The sequence below is a fragment of the Micromys minutus genome (assembly GCF_963924665.1).
Source record: "Micromys minutus genome assembly, chromosome: 11".
In the NCBI taxonomy this organism is placed as follows: domain Eukaryota; kingdom Metazoa; phylum Chordata; class Mammalia; order Rodentia; family Muridae; genus Micromys; species Micromys minutus.
The window spans coordinates 22670261-22688258 of NC_137980.1; the positions used below are offsets into that span (position 1 = coordinate 22670261).

A 17998-nucleotide genomic window follows, 5' to 3' on the forward strand; every position below is an offset into this window, starting at 1 on the left:
TTCCTGAATAGAACACTAGTGGCTTAGGCTCTAAGAGTAACAATTGACCAATGGGACCTGATAAAATTGCAAAGCTTCTGTAAGGCAAAGGACACTGTCAATAGGACCAGATCACAATTTACAGCTTGGGAATATATCTTACATCCAATAGAGGGCTAATATTCAATCTATACAAAGAACTGAAGAAGTTAGAATCCAGAGAACCAAATAACCCTATTAAAATTTGCATGCTTTCCGGCATGGCATGTGGTGACGATGGGAAAGACAGCTTACAAGTGTCAGTAAATCTGCTTCATGGCCTTTCTCGGAGCTGCCTTAACTGTGTGAGGATCCGGTGGTGCCTAGCCCGTGCCAGAGGTGGTAGGTGGAGCTGGGACTGGTGAGCAGCACCTTTAAGGCACAGCTTGTGAAGCAGAGACAGCCAGCCTGCTTGTCCAGATGGAGGAGATCTTCAAGGACGAAAAGGCTGAGCAGCAGCTATCAAGGGAGGTGGGTTGCTGCAGAGATGCGGGCTGTTGCTGATAATTGTAGTGCGAGGACCATGACAGGAAAAAGTCTTTCCAGGAGAAGTGAAGCTGGGCAGGATGCAGCTGAGGCACTGGCATCCCTTGACCGGATCCCTTTGCTGAGCAGGAGCACTGGTGGCTGAGGGGGTAGCAGTGCCTGGTCGCCAGCAGTGGGACTTGTTTGGTATGTGGTGCGGAAGCAAGTGCTGAGAGCTGAGGAACAAACATCTCAGGTGTGGGGCACAGCCTGCACATTCTCTATTACAAGATGGCGCTGACATTCGGCTGGAGTTAGCAGTAAACAAGTTATGTGCGTACGCGCTGGGTAACTTTCCACTCCTTGAGCTCTGCCTCTCTCGTGGTGTCACATGGCCTGATGAGTTTCAACCAATCAGGGGGCTCCACGTCCAAGGCAAGGACTGACTCCTATATAAGGGGACGGGCTAGATAGTTCGGGGTCTTCGTCTTCACGTGTTGCAAATTTATGCTCTGCCTCTCGAGATGCATTAAAGCTTTACAGCAGAAGAATCCTACTTTGTGTGCCATGTCATTCTTGCTGGCGAGAAGGTTGCACGATACATCTGGTGCCTGAACCTGGGAACTCAGACCACTCCATTGTCAGCACCAGCGAAGACCCCCTGTCTCCGGGCATGGAGGATCCAGAACTGCAGGGAGATAAGTTCGGCAAGGTATGTCTTACCCTGAATCTTTCTTTAATTTTGGTTTAAATCTTCCACGGCTGTGGTAAGGGTCCATAGAGGCTCTGGTCTTTGTCAGTGCAGTTTTTATTCTCTTCCTCTTAATTTCCTATTGTGTCCATTGAGGCTGGTGTTAGTTTTGTGCTTACTCGCCTTTCAGTTTCACTTTGTGCCACAATGTAAATAAGCCTCGGGCATTTCATTGCTGTGATGAGCTCTTCACACTTGACTGTTAGAGCCCTGCAGTCAATTCTTAAACAGAGAGATCTAGAATTGCCCACCGGAGTCTTACAGCATTTCGTAAAAGAGGTAGAGCTTGCTGCCTTTTGGTTTGTGGTCTCTGGGTCTCTCTCACCAGCCTCATGAAAAAAATTGGGTAGAGATTTAGGCCTTGCGCAGACTGCCAGAGACTAATGCAGGTCTCGCGGCAGCCATTTTGCAGTCCCAGAGGGGCCCTCCATGAGCCCCTGATAGATGGATCTGTTTTAGATGTGGAAAATCTGGACACTTGAAAAAAGATCATCGATGGTCACTAGAGATCCTCCGCCCCTTTGCACAAGATGTGGCAAGGGGTACCATAAAGCTGAACATTGCCGCTCCGTCAGAGACCTCAAAGGATGGCTCCTCCATCCACTAGAGAGCCAGACCGCCCAGACCAATTGGATGCCAAAAAACAGGCCAACAAGAATGGACCTGTGTGCCTCCTCCTCACTCATATTAATTAATGCCTCAGATGGGCGTTTAGCCCATCCCTGTAGGAGCGGTCACCTTGCCTCCAGGAACCCTAGGACTGATCATTGGACGAGGATCCCTTACAGCACAAGGACTGATAGTCCACCCAGGCATAGTAGACAATGACCACTCCTCTGAAATACAGGTACTCTGCTCTAGCCCAACGGGCATATTCTCTGTAACTCAGGGTGACAGGATTGCACAGTTATTGCTCCTCCCTGATAACTCTGATAAAAAGACTAAGGAAAAAGCAGAAAAACAGATGGGTTCCTCTGGGACCCACTTAGCCTATTTAGCAGTATCTTTGAATACCAGGCCAAGGCTTAAGTTGTGGGTTAATGAGAAGAAATTTGAGGGCATCCTCAATACAGGGGCCGATAAAAGTATTATATCCACTCATTGGTGGCCCAAACACTGGCCTGTTGTAGAGTCATCACACTCCTTACAAGGATTGGGTTATAAGTCCTGCCCTACCATCAGTGCAGCCTCACTCACCTGGAAAGCCCCTGAAAGCCAATGTGGGCGATTTGTCCCCTATGTACTCCCTCTTCCAGTTAACTTATGGGGGAGAGATATAATGCAACAAATGGGGCTAATTCTGTCTAATAAATATTATGCACAGGCTTATGATATTATGGATAAGATGGGATATAAAGAGGGAAAAGGCTTGGGACGTTATGAACAAGGATCCCTAGAGCCTGTTTCGCCTAACCCCAACAAAGAAAGGCAGGGTCTGGGTTTTTCCTAAGCGCCATTGAGGCAGTATGGCCCATACCATGGAAAATGGAAGATCAAGTATGGGTTCTTCAATTACCTCCGATTAAACCAGATACACTGAAACTATTAGATGAGAAAGTAGGGAAAACCTTAGAACACATAGGCACAGGAGAAAATTTCCTGAACAAAACATGAATGGCTCAAGCTCTAAGGTCAAAGATTAACAAATGGGACTTAATGAGATTGCAAAGTTACTGTAAGGTTAAAGACATGTTTTTTTGTCAAGAAAACAAAACGGCAACCGACAGAATGGGAAAAGATCTTTACCAACACCACATCAGATAGAGGCCTAATATCCAAGGTGTACAAGGAACTCAAAAAGCTAGACACCAGAGAATCAAATAACCCTATTAAAAAATGGGGTACAGACCTAAACAAATCATTTTCAGTTGAGGAACACCGAATGGCCGAGAAACATCTGAGGAAGTGCTCAACATCCTTAGCCATCAGGGAAATGCAAATCAAAACAACCCTAAGATTCCACCTCACACCAGTCAGATTGGCCAAGATCAAAAACTCAGATGACAGCAGATGCTGGCGAGGCTGCGGAGAAATAGGAACACTTCTTCACTGTTGGTGGGGTTGCAAGCTAATACAACCACTCTGGAAATCTGTCTGGCGATACCTCAGAAAATTGGATATAGTACTACCTGAAGACCCAGCTATTCCACTTCTGGGCATATACCCCAGAGACACTTTAATACACAACAAAGATATATGCACCACAATGTTCATAGCGGCTCTATTTATAATAGCCAGAAGCTGGAAGGAACCCAGATGTCCTTCAGAAGATGAATGGATACAAAAATTGTGGTACATATACACAATGGAATACTACTCAGCCACCAGAAACAATGACTTAACCAAATTCTTAAGAAAATGGCTGCATCTAGAGAAGATCATCCTGAGTGAGATAACCCAGTCACAAAAGAACAGACATAATATGCAGTCACTGATAGTGGGATGCTAACCCCAGAGGCTTGCTCTCCCCCAGAAACAACTCACAGAGTGTATGAAGTCCAAGAAATAAAGAAAACAAAAACTATACATATATTCACAAAACAAGAAGACTTTGACTATTTCCATGTTGCGTTTTGTTTTGCATGTACTTTACGCTTATTGTAACTAGTACGTTTTCAATGCATACTGTCAAGCCCTTGAAAAAAATCAAGTACTGACTAAAAATCATATTCACATGGTTTTATGTAAAATTTATTTTAATGTCTGAAAAAACAGTACTGACAATAATGTATAATTTTAAGCAAAAAAAAAAAAATTGTTTCTTTTTTATACCTTTACATTCTCAAGATAGGCCCAGGTTTGACTTTACCCTTCCTTCTATTAATCATGCAGAACCTGACAAGAGGTTCCAATGGAAGGTCCTGCCTCAGGGCATGGCTAATAGCCTGACTATGCTGCAATATGTACATGTATCCATTGACAACTGTTTGGGTGTAATTGCAGCCACTCCCTTATCTGGAGAGAAGGCCTCGCACGCCATCCAACATTGCCTAGAGGCCTGGAGTGCCTGGGATAAACCAAAGTTCTTAAAAACAGATAATGGTCCGGCTTATACCTCACAAAAATTCCAACAATTTTGTAGCCACATGGCCATGACACATCTCACAGGTTTGCCTTACAACCCACAAGGGCAAGGCATTGTGGAACGTGCTCACCATACCCTCAAATCCTATTTAATAAAACAAAAAGGGGGAATTATGCAAGCTCTACCCCCTGTGCCTAGAACTGCAACTTCCATGGCACTATTCACCTTAAATTTTTTAAATCTTGATGACCACGGCCATACGGCGGCTGAAAGGCATTGCCTACTCATGGACAAACCAAGAGAGATGGTGAAATGAAAAGATGTCAAAACTAATAAATGGAAAGGACCGGATCTTGTATTGATCAGATCCAGGGGAGATGTTTGTGTTTTCCCTCAGGATGAAAATAATCCCTTCTGGGTCCCCGAGAGGCTCACTTGAAAAATGGTGGAGACTCCTGATGACAGCCCTGCTCCTGATGCTTTGGAACCAGAGAGTCAGAGGAGAGGCGAGATGGGCGATTCTGTCGGCATTCCCGAAACCAATTCCAGTGAAACATGATGCTACAGTCTTCCCTAAGTTTTTCACCACTGATACCAACTTGAGTGGGGGTGGGACCCTTTGGAGCAATCCTTTGCTGTGGACTTGTGTTGCTTCTCTGGCTGGTTTGTAAGCTCAAGGCCCAAACAAAAAGAGAGACAAGGTGGTTATTGCTCTGGAACATGGAGCATCAGCTGATATCTGGTTGTCTATACTTAAGCAGTAGGTCGCCGGCCAGACAGCCCTTGTCTCCTAGAACTTTGGTTCATTGCACAGGATTAGAATGTCTGGTTTGAGCAGCCCATGAGGGATGCTGAGCTAAGCATCGAACTGAGATCCCCTCGCCGCGGGGTATCTCTGGGAGATATGTCAATTTGCATGAGGCTTGCCTGCCCCAGTGTCCCTCCCTCAGAAAAATGGCAGAGTGACAGGTCAGGAGTACTACGGGCTACAAAAAGCCTAGCGGTTACTTCTGTACATGGTCTTTATACACCTTAATGAGGATTTGACTTCTATCTCCACCCCCTAATATGGGTGTCCTACTTTGCTTAAAGAATAAAAGAAAGGGGGAGATTTGGGGCGCAGCCTGCACATTCTCCATTACAAGATGGCGCTGACATCCGGCTGGAGTTAGCAGTAAACAAGTGATGTGCGCACGCACGTGCTGGATAACTTTCCACTCCTTGAGCTCTGCCTCTCCCGTGGCGTCATATGGCCTGATGAGTTTCAACCAATCAGGGGGCTCCACGTCCAAGGGGAGGACTGATTCCTATATAAGGGGATGGGCTAGATAGTTAGGGGTGTTCGTCTTCACGTGTTGCAAGCTTATGCTCTGCCTCTTGAGATGCATTAAAGCTTTACCACAGAAGAATCCTATTTCGTGTGCCGCGTCATTCTTGCTGGCGAGATGGTTGCATGAAACAGTAGGTTGTGCGAAAGCAAGTGCTGAGAGCAGAGGAGCATCTCAGGCTCCCTGCAGCAGGAAACCAAGAATATTTTACCAAGTCTGGAAAAATAATTACTCTTGACAAAGCACAGTGATCTTGAAGAAGGTGGGTGGGTATTCTGAATGTCTTATTGAAACCTATTAGATTCTATGTATGAGACAAGAGAAATACTGCGTCAGTCCTTCTGTATGATAGGAGAAAAGAAGCCACAGATGATGCTCCCTGATGTGCTGAAGAACTGTTCAGTAGAATAAATTAATAAACTATGCCAGGAACAATTAGAGCTCCTGTCTTAAAAAACAAAAACAACAACAACAACAAAAACCTTGATGATTCTTGAGGGTAACAATGGTTTGGACTAATATGGAAGAGGAAGCAGATGAAGGCTGTAAGGTGGCACCTGATTTGGTCAATCAGCAAGATCCCTTCATCCCTGAGAGAGAACAACCAGAAGGTTTGGAATGAAAACAAGGGAAAGGTGAAGTCAGTGAAGTACTCAGTATTAATGCAGATGCTTATGACAGTGATATGGAAGACCCAAGCAATGAAGAAGCTGCTGCTGCTGTCAACATGGCCCCTGTTGCTGCTGCTGCTGCTGCTGCTGCTGCTGCTGCTGCTGCTGCTGCTGCTGCTGCTGCTGCTGCTGCTGCTGCTGCTGCTGCTGTTTCAGAGGTCCCAGGAAATACAGTCCAGAGTGAAGTTGGTCAGATAGATGACCTGGAGAGAGATATTGAAACAGTTTGGATGAGATTTTGGGACTGGCAGAGTCTAGCCCAAAGGAACCCAAGCGGCCACCCTGACTGTTCCTCCAGCAGATGTTCAGCCTTCTGCGCAGTAACTGGAGCTTCTAGAACTTGAAATAAGGGCAAGAGCAAGTAAGGCTCTGATGAAAGCTGGTGACATAGAAAAGCCAGTCTAGTTTTCTGACTTGGATATTATGTGTGTTTGAATGAAGCTATGTCATATAATTGTGTATCTAATGTTTATTTAGGTCTCATGTGATATTTCTCTTGTAAAACTTGTTAGGTAAACTCATCTTAGGCTGAAAGTATATATATTTTTTACTTTTATATTATAGATTTTAGGCGAGTATCTAAATTCATGACAAATATGGTTAGATACCTTGGATATTTCTTTAAGTCAATGTCTATAAATTGATATCTTAAAAGCCAACAGGAAGGAAACAGAAAAATTTTTCCTTTGTTTTTAAACATTTGGGCAAAAAACACAAAAGCTTTAAGAAAGATTGACCAAGCATCTTTCTATTAAGGTTACCTAAATTTTTCAACAGAATATTAGATTTCTCTTCCTGGATTTCTTAGCAATTTAAGAACTTTATTTACTTTTGTGTACTTTTAACATAATTACTGTTGGACGATGTCTTTTTGTGAGTGTGAGTTTCCTAGCTAAAATTAACTAACTGTTTTTATAAGGCTCAGAGATCAAACTTGCTTTAAAACTTCTTTAATAAAAAAATCAACTTAAGGCTATTTTTTAACAATGTAAAGTTAATTTTTGCATGTTGAAATCCAGAAACAAGCCATTCTGATATATGTTTGGTCTTTTGTTCACATTTTCCCTCAATAAAATAAAATAAAACAAATTGCGATACACATTCCAAGCTATGAGTAAAGGAACAATATGATACAGGGTTTCATTTCATGTCATTGTTAGAAGAACTGGTGTATAGTTCCATAAATCAAGATAATAAATGGCTGAGATTCTGGATATGAAGACTTGATACTTTTCCTGAAGCAAAATTGACTTTTAGAACCTTTGATAAGTTGATGTTATAATTAAGCTAAGTTTGTATAATTTTTAATAAACAAATTATCACCTTTAAAAGATGGGGTACATATATAAACAAAGAATTCTCTATTAAGAAATCTCAAATGGCAGAGAAGCATCTAAAGAAATGTTCAAACATCAAACTGTATAGGTGGACTCCAGTTAAAGAGCTAGAGAAAGGACTAAAAGAGTTGAAAGATTTGCAACCTCATGGGAAGAACAACATCATCAACCAGCCAAGGCACTGAGGTAGAAAGGATGACTTGAAGAGGGAGTACCTTCCTGAAAGCAAGTTGAGAAGGAAGAAGAGGGAGGGGAGGGGTATAACATTTGAAATGTAAATACAGAGAATATACAAACAATTGGGGGAAAAAAGAGAAAAGAAATGTTCAGCATCCTTAGTCTTCAGGGAAATGCAAATCAAAACAACCCTGAGATTCTACCTCACACTAATCAGAATCCTTAGGATCAAACACCAAGGTGACAACAGATGCTGGTGAGGATGTGGAGAAAGAGGAATACTTCTCCATTGCTGGTGAGATTGCAAACTGGTACAACTACTCTGGAAATCAGTCTGGGAGATTCTTAGAAAATTTGAAATTGGTCTAACTGAAGAACCAGCTATAACCCCCATCCTGGGCATATACCTAAAAGATGGTCATCTTCTCCACTATGTTCATAGTAGCTTTACTTGAATAGTAAGAATAGCCAGAAGCTAGAAATAATCCAGAGGTTCATCAATAGAAAAACAGGTACAAAAAATGCAGTAAATATACACAATGGAGTACTACTCTGCTATTAAAACCAATGGCTTCATGTATTTTGCAGGCGAATAGGTAGAACGAAAAATTACCATCCTGAATAAGGTAACCCAGACCCAAAAGGACACACATGGCATGTACTCACCAATAAGTGGATATTAGCCCAAAACCTCAGAATACCCACAATATAACTCACAGCCCATATGAAATTTAACAAGAAGGAAGACCAAAGTGTGGATGCTACAATCCTACTTGGAAGGTGAAACAAAATAATCACAGGAGGTAGAGGGAGAGAGGGACATGAAAGGAAGAGGTGGGGAGGGAAAGGGGGGCAGAATCAGGTATCAGGCGGGACAGGAAATGAAAGGAAATTAAATTCAAGGCCTGATAATCTCAAGGCCTGATAATCTTATTGCTGGATTTTGTTGTTCTCTTCATAGTATATTTCAGTCCTTAATAATTAAGACCTTCCACTATCTGGCAGTCTCTGCAATGCTGATTTCACTCTTTTTTGAAGAAATAATGATTCTTATTGCCTGAATATGGTTTGTCTAGGCTATCTCTTATATAAAGAGATAGAATGTGGGAGTGACCAGACAGAGAGAAGTATCTTGTCAGTTGTTAGCTAGGAAATTTAGGGCTTAACTGCTTAAGTGCCTCCTCCAGACACCTGGACACAATTGATTGCAGAGCTCTGGAATTCACAGTCCTTAGGGAAGCTGTGACTTATCTTGTATAAACACTGCAGTGCCTGGGTCCCTAGAGTGTAATTAATTCTTGTGTAAATGCCAGGTCCTTGAGAAAAGCCCATGCTCCTACATAGGGGGAATGGAGCAAAGAGGTCATTGTGTGGAGCCCAGGCTCCTGACTACCTGACTGCAGTGAATATTGGGCAAGCTTCTCTTCCTAGCCCCCCTTGACCCTCCCTCTATAAAAACCCTTAGCTTTCAAGCCTCTTGGCCTATACTCGTGCGTGAGATATCAGCCCGGATCCCCATCATTAAACTACCTCATGCTTTTGCAACAAGAAGGTCTCTCGTGTTTCACTGGTTAACCCCGTGTCCTGAGACTCATGTGGGGGTCCCCGAAAGGTGGTCCTACAGAGAGAAGTCCAGGAGGTCAGGAGAATGAATAGAAATGTGTAGCAGTGGGGGTGGGAAGGGGGGAACCATTAGAAAGTCTCAGACACCCAGGGAATCAAGAGGCTTCCAGGACCCAAGAGAATGGCATTAGCTGACATACTCAACAGAGGGGAGATTGAACCTGTAGAGAACACATCCAGTATATAAGTATAGCCCCCAGTTGAGGGATGGGGCCACCCACCCATTTTTTTTATCCTCAAATTTTTCTCAAAATTTAATCTCAAAATTTTTAACCCAGAATAGTTTCTGTCTAAAGAAAACACAGGGGCAACAAAATGGAGCAGTAACTGCAGGAAAGGCCATCCAGAGATGGTCCCACCTTGGGATCCATCCCATCTGCAGACACCAAACCCTGACACTATTGGGTGATGCCAAAAAGTGCTCCGAGACAGGAGCCTAGTGTATCTCTCCTCTGAGAGGCTCTGCCAGCATCCAACTAAGACAGATGCAAATACTTATATCCAACCACCGGTCTGAGCCCTGGGACTCTAATGGAAGAGTTAAAGGAAGGACTTAAGGAGAGGAAAGGGATTTCAACCCCATAGGTGGAACAACAATATCAACTAATCCAACCACCAGAGCTCCCAGGACTAAACACTAAAGAGTATGCACAATGGGTCCATGGGTCCATAGCTCCAGCTACATATGTAGTAGATGACTTCCTTGTCTGGCATCAGAGGAAGGGGAGGTCCTTGGTCATGTGGAGGCTTGTTTTCCCAGCATAGGGAGATGCTAGAAGAGTGAGGCCAGAGTGGTTGGTTGGTTAGGTGGGTAAGCACCCTCTTAGAGGTGAAGGGGATGGAGAATGGGGTGGGAGCGTTCCAGAGGGGAGACCTGGAAATGGACAACATATGAAATGTAAATAAATAATTTATTTTAAAATGCTGGTTCAGACATCAACTCGATGGCTTCTGTGGCTCTAAAGGCTTCAAAATCATATCCTCCTCTCCCTGATCACACAGACTGGGAAGACTTTGATCAGAAGTTTGGAGATGAATATTTTGTACTCTCCACAAAGGATTATTAATCTTTTCTAAAATGAGAATGCCATCTTTGGATAATATTAGCCCTCTTTTGTATAGGCTCTCACATGGTATGTCTGTGGTTTCTTTAACAGGTCCCACAATTTCATCAGAGGAAAATCCTGGAAAGAACTTACAGGCTCCCTTTCACTAGTGCTCTGGTTGCTAGGCCTTCCTAGAGTTTATCATTAGCCAAGGCCACCCAGCACTGCCTCTTCTGTAACAGGTCCCCTAGTGGTGAGCAGAGATCACATGACTCAGACCACACAGACTTACACAGTTTCCACACTAGGAGCAGACAGGACCCTAGTATGGGAAATTTTTAGTTTTGCAGAAATTCTTCCATTCTCCCAGAGTACTTCTCTTCTAAGCAAGGTCTCTTGTGTGTACATTCTATTACACACTAAATGTACAGTTCTGCCTTCCCTTTGCTTCATACCCAGGAAGCCCTGTAGCCCAACAGAAGTCGCATTCAAACAGTAACTGTTGTTAATGAGGCCATGAATTAGAAAACAGTATGGGGTCTATGGGACGGCTTGGAAGCAGTAAAATGATGGTGAAAAGATGTAATTATAGTCCCAGAAAATTTTTTTAAAAGTTTAACCAAGCATTATGCTGTGTAGGGATTTGAATTAGAGCACACCAAACACAATTCATACCTTTTCTCTAGGACAGAACATCTTTAAACTGGAAAATAGCAGTCCTATTTACCAGGGCAGCCAGATGTTCTATTTTGATTGAACTAGTGTAACTATAACCATTTGGTTTCATAATAAATTCAGTCGGTTTTCTTAAATCCGTAGTCTTGATTGCCTGGTTTGTGGGTCTGAGAAATCGCAGTCTGGACATTAGTTGATCATGTACAATTGATTACCTCGCTACTACTTGATGATGTCAACTACTGTCAAAGCAGGAAAGCTTTCACCCTCCTTCTCGTCCATCTCCTTTTCTGCTGTGACAACACTAGGTTCAAGACTGGTCACAGAACTCAGTTCCTGCACAGACTCTTCTTTGTTTGCAACTACCAATAAAGACACAGAGGTGGGAGGACACTCACTGCCCTAGTTTTTCTTTCACTGAGTAGTGAAGGCGCAGCCTGGAAGGAAATGCATGACTGTCTTCCCACGTAGCTACAGTAGTAAATATTAATCAATAAACAGTAATCTCTGTGAGCATAAGCAATGTGTCAAAGCCTTTTGTTATGGGATCCTCTGATATCTCAAGCTGAGATCAAACTTAAATGGCAAGAACTTATTATAATCAAGCTGCTGATCATGACCAGAGAACATACTCGGAACCTAATGTCTGTCCCGCCATGCACCCATCCCCCATTGTGAGCTGGAGTGTTTTAGAGCTTTTAAGTTTGAAAACCAGAAACATTGTGCCAAGTTACAGCTACACTTCCTCACCAATCAGTATTAGAGATAAGTGCTTTCCTTATGTCATTTTCTATGTCAACTGATATAGAATGTGGGTGTTACAGTGTACCAGTCTCATTTATTTGTTGAATGGTAGGAACAAATGTTACCTTTTGAGGAGGACAAGATGAATGGCAGAAGGTATTATTAAAGACAGTCAATGTTTTCAGGAACAACAACAACAAAAATAATAATGGAAGGATTGCTATTGGGAAATCCCCAGCTCCTCCAGGAATTGAGAACCTGAACTTAGGTTAACCCTATGACTAAACTAAGACTGAAAACAACATAGTGACCTAAGGTTAGAACCGGCACTGGCACCAGAAGGCCACATGGCACCAGCAGGGTGTTTTCATCTTGGCAAACTCTCTGGCCCTGAGCTCTGGAAACCTCTCTCTACCCGATTAGCTAGGTTGCTGTGGCAGATAAATGCCAAGATAGACCCACGCACCCCAATTCCGAGAGCTCAGGTAAGTTCCTCTGGAAATACAGACTTTAAACATAGAAGTGTCTCTTTATTCTGTGGACTACCCACCATTCCATTGACCATTCTCTCCTTGGATGATTTTGTAATCCTGAAATTTCTGCCTCTCTAAGCACCGTGATTACTGGCCCGTGCCACCATGCCTGTCTTAGGTTGTTTCAACGTGATTTAATGACTTAATAGAATGACAGGGTGAGTACAACCAACAGCTGCACTAAACTATACTAAAAAACCACGCTTCTCTGTGGGTGGATTTTATTCTCTGTAGAGTAAGGACAGAACTCTGCCCTAGTCCTTTGATGAGCCATAACAGACTCAATGATAAAGTGCAACACCATTGCTCATAGTTGGAAGACAGTTGAATTTAAAGAGAGTTGCAGTTGCTGGGACCTTCTTCTGCAACTGGAGTTATGACTGGAGCCTGGGTACTGGTACCCTAACCAGCCAGGTTTAGCCACTCATCCTCAATAAGTTAACTAGAAGAACAGAATATTCTAGCTATAATATTCCCAATATAATGCGGTCAGTCTGGAGGTAAGGTAGGCAGATCTTTCTGATGTCCTAGGACGGCCTAGTCTATATTCTGAGTTCAAGGACAGCCAGACATTCATCGTTGGACTATTCTTTAAAATAAAAAAAATGGGGTGGGCAACAATGGAAAAAAACAAACTATTAATGAAAACTAAAAACAATTTAATACATTTTCTTGGTGTGACTAATTTTGACCAGTGATGATGATATATTGTAACTAATTCATCCCTGGGCTTCTAACAGGTTTAGATAGAAATAAGAAAAGACAAATGAACAACGAAATAATCTAACCAAGCCATGTAAATAATATTTTCCTATTCATAAATCCCTCCCACATTCTCAGCTTCTTTCTACCCTTCAAGGTATTCAGATAATAAGATAATGTTTATTTAGTATAGACATTTTCATCTGGAGAAATCAATTTTTTCCAGAATGAGATTCCTGGGGAAAGCTAAATTTCATGGAGTCCACTGCTTCACTAGATGTTGGCCTCAGGGAGAGATACAAGCATTTCGAATATTATTCTTATCCCTACCAGGCAGGCAGGCTCGCTAGAGGGATGACTCAGTGGGGACTGAGGATCTTTTCTGTAAACTGGAGAACACAGAGTGGGAGCCTGGAAGGGTGCTGCATGGACAGCTATGTGCAGTTGCTGAGAAAGGGAAAAGGGGACTGATCCATCACACAGGAGTGGATAGGTAGAATATTGTAAGAGCCTGCTTGTCCTCAAGTATGTGCCCTAAGCACCGCTCTCTGAGACAGATGGGTAAGCTATTGGAGGACAGGGACAAGTACTAATGAAATGCAAATCCCTGCAGATCTGGGAAAAGTCTGGATCTGGACAAGAACCACTGTTTTGTCCATATACCTGAGCACAATCTCAGCGTAAGGGAGAAACTCATGTCCCTCAAGATTCACTGGCCAATCATGTAGATCTGCCAGTCAGAAGAGGAGGCGGGTTCTTCTGGTGCCCTGAGGCAGGTTTCCCTTAGCATCTGAGGAGGCTAGAATGGTTGTTCCCTGAGCAATGCTGCTAAAAGACTGTGAGTAGTGCTTAGACAAGCTCCGAGGTTGCGAAATGGTGAGCACAGAGTCGCTGCCAACAATGGAGAAGAGCAGAGGGCAGAGCAGCTGCAGCTGGTGTCGTGGGTCTTCCTGGGATGGGTGGAAACCAGAGGCCAGATGCTGGTGAGGTCCACTGTGGTCCTGTCACTCGCTGCACCCAAAGGTAGCCTCTGAATAACTTCACTATTGGGGCTTCATCTGTGTAGAGCATTTAGAACAGTGGCTTGTGTGTAGAAACATTTTTGGCATAATGCTAAACTCAGAGAGTCCTAGTTTCTCTAAGTTCTGTCCTTATTTAACATTAAGGTGATGTAAAACTGCAGACCTGATGATGTAAAGGATTTACTAATGCTTAAGAGATGGTGACAACAAGTAGAATTTAGCAGAGGGACGACTGCCTGTATAACACCCCACAGATAAACAGTATGCTAACCTGGCATGTTAGAGATTAGAATATTAGGGTACACAAGTTAATTTACCAGGAATGTCCAGGATATGGCTCCAGACCATAACCAAGGAAATAACCCTAATTTTTAACCAGCCACCAAGCATATCCCATATCAAGGAGCAGACTTTTAACAAGCTGTTGATGAGGATTACAGGATCACAGTCAACAGTAAGGCCTGATGTGGTAAAGGTTAAGATATCTTATTAAGAAAAGTATATTTCTTCCACATGAGCAAGATGACACCTGTTGACAACCATTTGAAAAGGTAAACCAAAAACAAAACAAAACACTATTGTGTTGAGTGCTGGCCTGATAAGACCAGATTTTCTTTCCTTGAGGTCCCAGTGCCCAAAGGGCCCAGACCATTCCCACCTCTTTAAAACATATTCCTGGTTTTAGGGAAGGAACTCTGTTTTATCTCAATAATTCAGAGTCTAAGTGAGTAGTTGCATCAGATTCTGAGAACACAACTCTTCCCAGTGTCTGGGACTGTGGTTATCAGACTTGGGCCACTATAGGCTTGGTCAGGAATGTTCTTGAAAACCCGTTTGTTTAGACTTCTCAGTGTGCCCCATTGTATGATGCTTCTGCTGACTTCATAGACCTCACCCACTTCCTTCCATTTACCCCATGTAAGTAGTATGCAAGATGGTATTCTTTTTTTTTCAATTGAGCAACTTTTTTAAACTTTATTTTAAAAAAACAAAGATAAAAGAAAAAAATTTAATCATTTTTGCATAAATGTATACAAATACAATTGTGTCAGTGCTTTGCTTTTTTTTTTTTTTTTTTTTTTTTTTTTACTTTTTTTTTTTAGGGTTTAATACTCTGCATTAAGGTCTTACTAGTTAAAATGAGCAAAAATTACATGTAAAACAGGATGTAACCCAGAATTAGTCAATGTTTTGTTGGTGTGTAAGGATTGAGTATAATGTTAATTTTTTTTGTTAGTTTTGTTCTGTTTTCTTTTTTTCTTGAACTTCACACAGTCTGTGAGTTGTTTCTGGGGCAGTCCGAGCCTATGGGGTTAACATCCCAATATCAGTGACTGCATATTATGTCTGTTATTTTGTGACTGGATTATCTCACTCAGGATGATATTTTTAAATGCAACCATTTTCTTAAAAATTTGTTTAAGTCATTGGTTCTGATCGCTGAGTAGTACTCCATTATGAAAATGTACCACAATATTTGTATCCATTCATCTACTGAAGGACATCTGGGTTCTTTCCAGCTTCTGGCTATTATAAATAGAGCTGCTATGAACATTTTGGTGCATGTATCTTTGTTGTATATTGGAGTGTCTCTGATGTATAGGCCAAGAAATGGAATAGCTGGATCTTCAGGTAGTACTATGTCCAATTTTATAAGGAATGGCCAGACTGATTTCCAGAGTGGTTGTATCAGTTTACAACCACACCAGCAGTGGAGAACTGTTCCTTTTTCTCTGCAACCTCACCAGCATCTGCTGTCATCTGATTTTTGGATCTTGGCCAATCTGACTGGTGTGAGTTGGAATCTCAGGGTTGTTTTGATTTGCATTTCCCTGATGACTAAGGATGTCAAGCACTTCCTTAGATGTTTCTCAGCCATTCCACATTCCTCAATTGAGAACATTAGCCCTGTACCCCATTTTTTAATAGGGCTGTTTGATTTTCTGGGTTCTAGCTTTTTGAGTTCTTTGTTTACCTTGGATATTAGGCCTGTATATAATGTGGACTTGGTAAAGATCTTTTCACATTCTGTTGGCTGCCATTTTGTTTTCTTGAAAATGTCTTTAGCCTTAAAGAAACTTTGCAATCTCATTAGGTGCCATTTGTTAATCTGACCTTAGAGCTTGAGCCATTGGTGTTTTGTTCAGAAAATTTTCTCCTATGCCTATGTGTTATAAGGTTTTCTCTATTTTCTCTTCTAATAGTTTCAGTGTATCTGGTTTAATGTGGAGATTTTGATCCACTTACACTTGAGCTTTGTACAATGAGATAAGAAAGGGTCTATTTTCATTCTTCTGCATGCTGAGTGCCAGTTGGACCAACACCATTTGTTGAATAGGCTGTCTTTTTTCCATTGAATGTTTACAGCACCTCGTCAAAAATCAGGTGACCATATACATGAGGGCTCATTTCTGGGTCTTCCATTCTATTCCATTGATCCAGGTGCCTATTTCTGTACAAGTACCAGACCGTTTTCAGCACAATTGTCTTGTTATATAGCTTGATCAGGGATAGTGATTCCCGCAGATGTTTTCTTGTTGTTGAGGATGGATTTCCCTATTCTGGGTCTTTTGTTATTCCAGATGAAATTGCGCATTGATCTTTCCAACTCAATGAAGAATTGGGTTGGAATTTTGATGGGGTTTGCATTGAATCTGTAGATTGCTTTTGGTAGGATGGCCATTTTTAAAATGTTGATCCTTCCATGAGCATGGGAAATCTTTTCATTTTCTGAGATCTTCCTCAATTTCCTTCTTAAGAGGTTTGAAGTTCTTGTCATACAGGTCCTTCACTTGTGCAGTTAGAGTCACACCAAAGTATTTCATAGTTCTTGTGACTATTGTGAAAGGTATCTTTTTCCTAATTTATTTCTCCACATGTTTGTCCTTTGAGTATAGAAAGGCTACTGATTTGTTTGAGTTAATTTTCTATCCAGCCACTTTGCTGAACTCGTTTATCTGCTGTAGGAGTTTTCTGGTGGAATTTGTGGGGTCACTTAGTACACTATCATGTCATTTGGAAAGAGTGATGTTCTTCTTCTTCCTTTCTGATTTGTATCCCTCAGATTTTTTTTTTGCTGTCTAATTACTCCAGCCAAGACTTCCAGTACTATGTTGACCAGGTAGGGGTTGAGTGGGCAGCCTTATCTAGTCCCTGATTTTAGTGCGATTGCATCAATTTTCCCACTGTTAAGTTAGACGTTGGCTGTGGATTTGCTGTATATTGCTTTTATTATGTTTAGGTATGGACCTTGGATTACTGTTCTTTCCAGGACTTTTAACATGAAGGGGTGTTGAATTTTGTCAATGCTTTCTCAGAATCTAGTGAGATGACCTTGTGATTTTGTTCTTTGAGTTTGTTTATATGGTGGATTACATTGATGGATTTCCTTATATTAAACCATCCCAGCATCTCAGGGATGAAGCCTACATGGTCATGGTAAATCATCGTTTTGATGTGTTCTTGGATTCGGTTTGCAAGGATTTTGTTGAGTATTTTTCCATCAATGTTCATAAATGAGATTGGTCTGAAGTTCTCTTTTCTTGTAGGTTCATTGTGTGTTTTAGGAATGAGGGTTATTGTAGCCTCAAAAAATGAGTTAGGTAGTATTCCATCTGATTCTATCTTGTAGAATAGTTTGGAGAGTATTGGTGTTATGTTCACAATAAATGTCTGATAAAATTCTGCACTGAACCCATCTGGACCTGGGCTTTTTTTGGTTGGGAGGCTTTTGATGAATTCTTCTATTTCTTTAGGTGTTATGGTATTATTTAGATGGTTTGCTTGGTCCTGGTTTAACTTTAGGATCTTGTATCTGTCTAGAAATTCATCCATTTCCTCCACATTTTTCAACTTTGAGGAGTATAGGCTTTTGTAGTAGG

The 17998-nt window shown here is 41.9% G+C and overlaps 1 pseudogene across 1 annotated transcript; it reads left to right on the forward strand.

The window, feature by feature from the left end:
• The first annotated feature begins 239 nt into the window (after window positions 1-239).
• Window positions 240-6663, forward strand: LOC308427355 (caspase activity and apoptosis inhibitor 1-like; annotated as a pseudogene). The gene is made up of 4 exons: window positions 240-360; window positions 1074-1195; window positions 5753-6323; window positions 6417-6663. The product of its transcript is annotated as a caspase activity and apoptosis inhibitor 1-like (transcript).
• Window positions 6664-17998: the final 11335 nt, after the last annotated feature.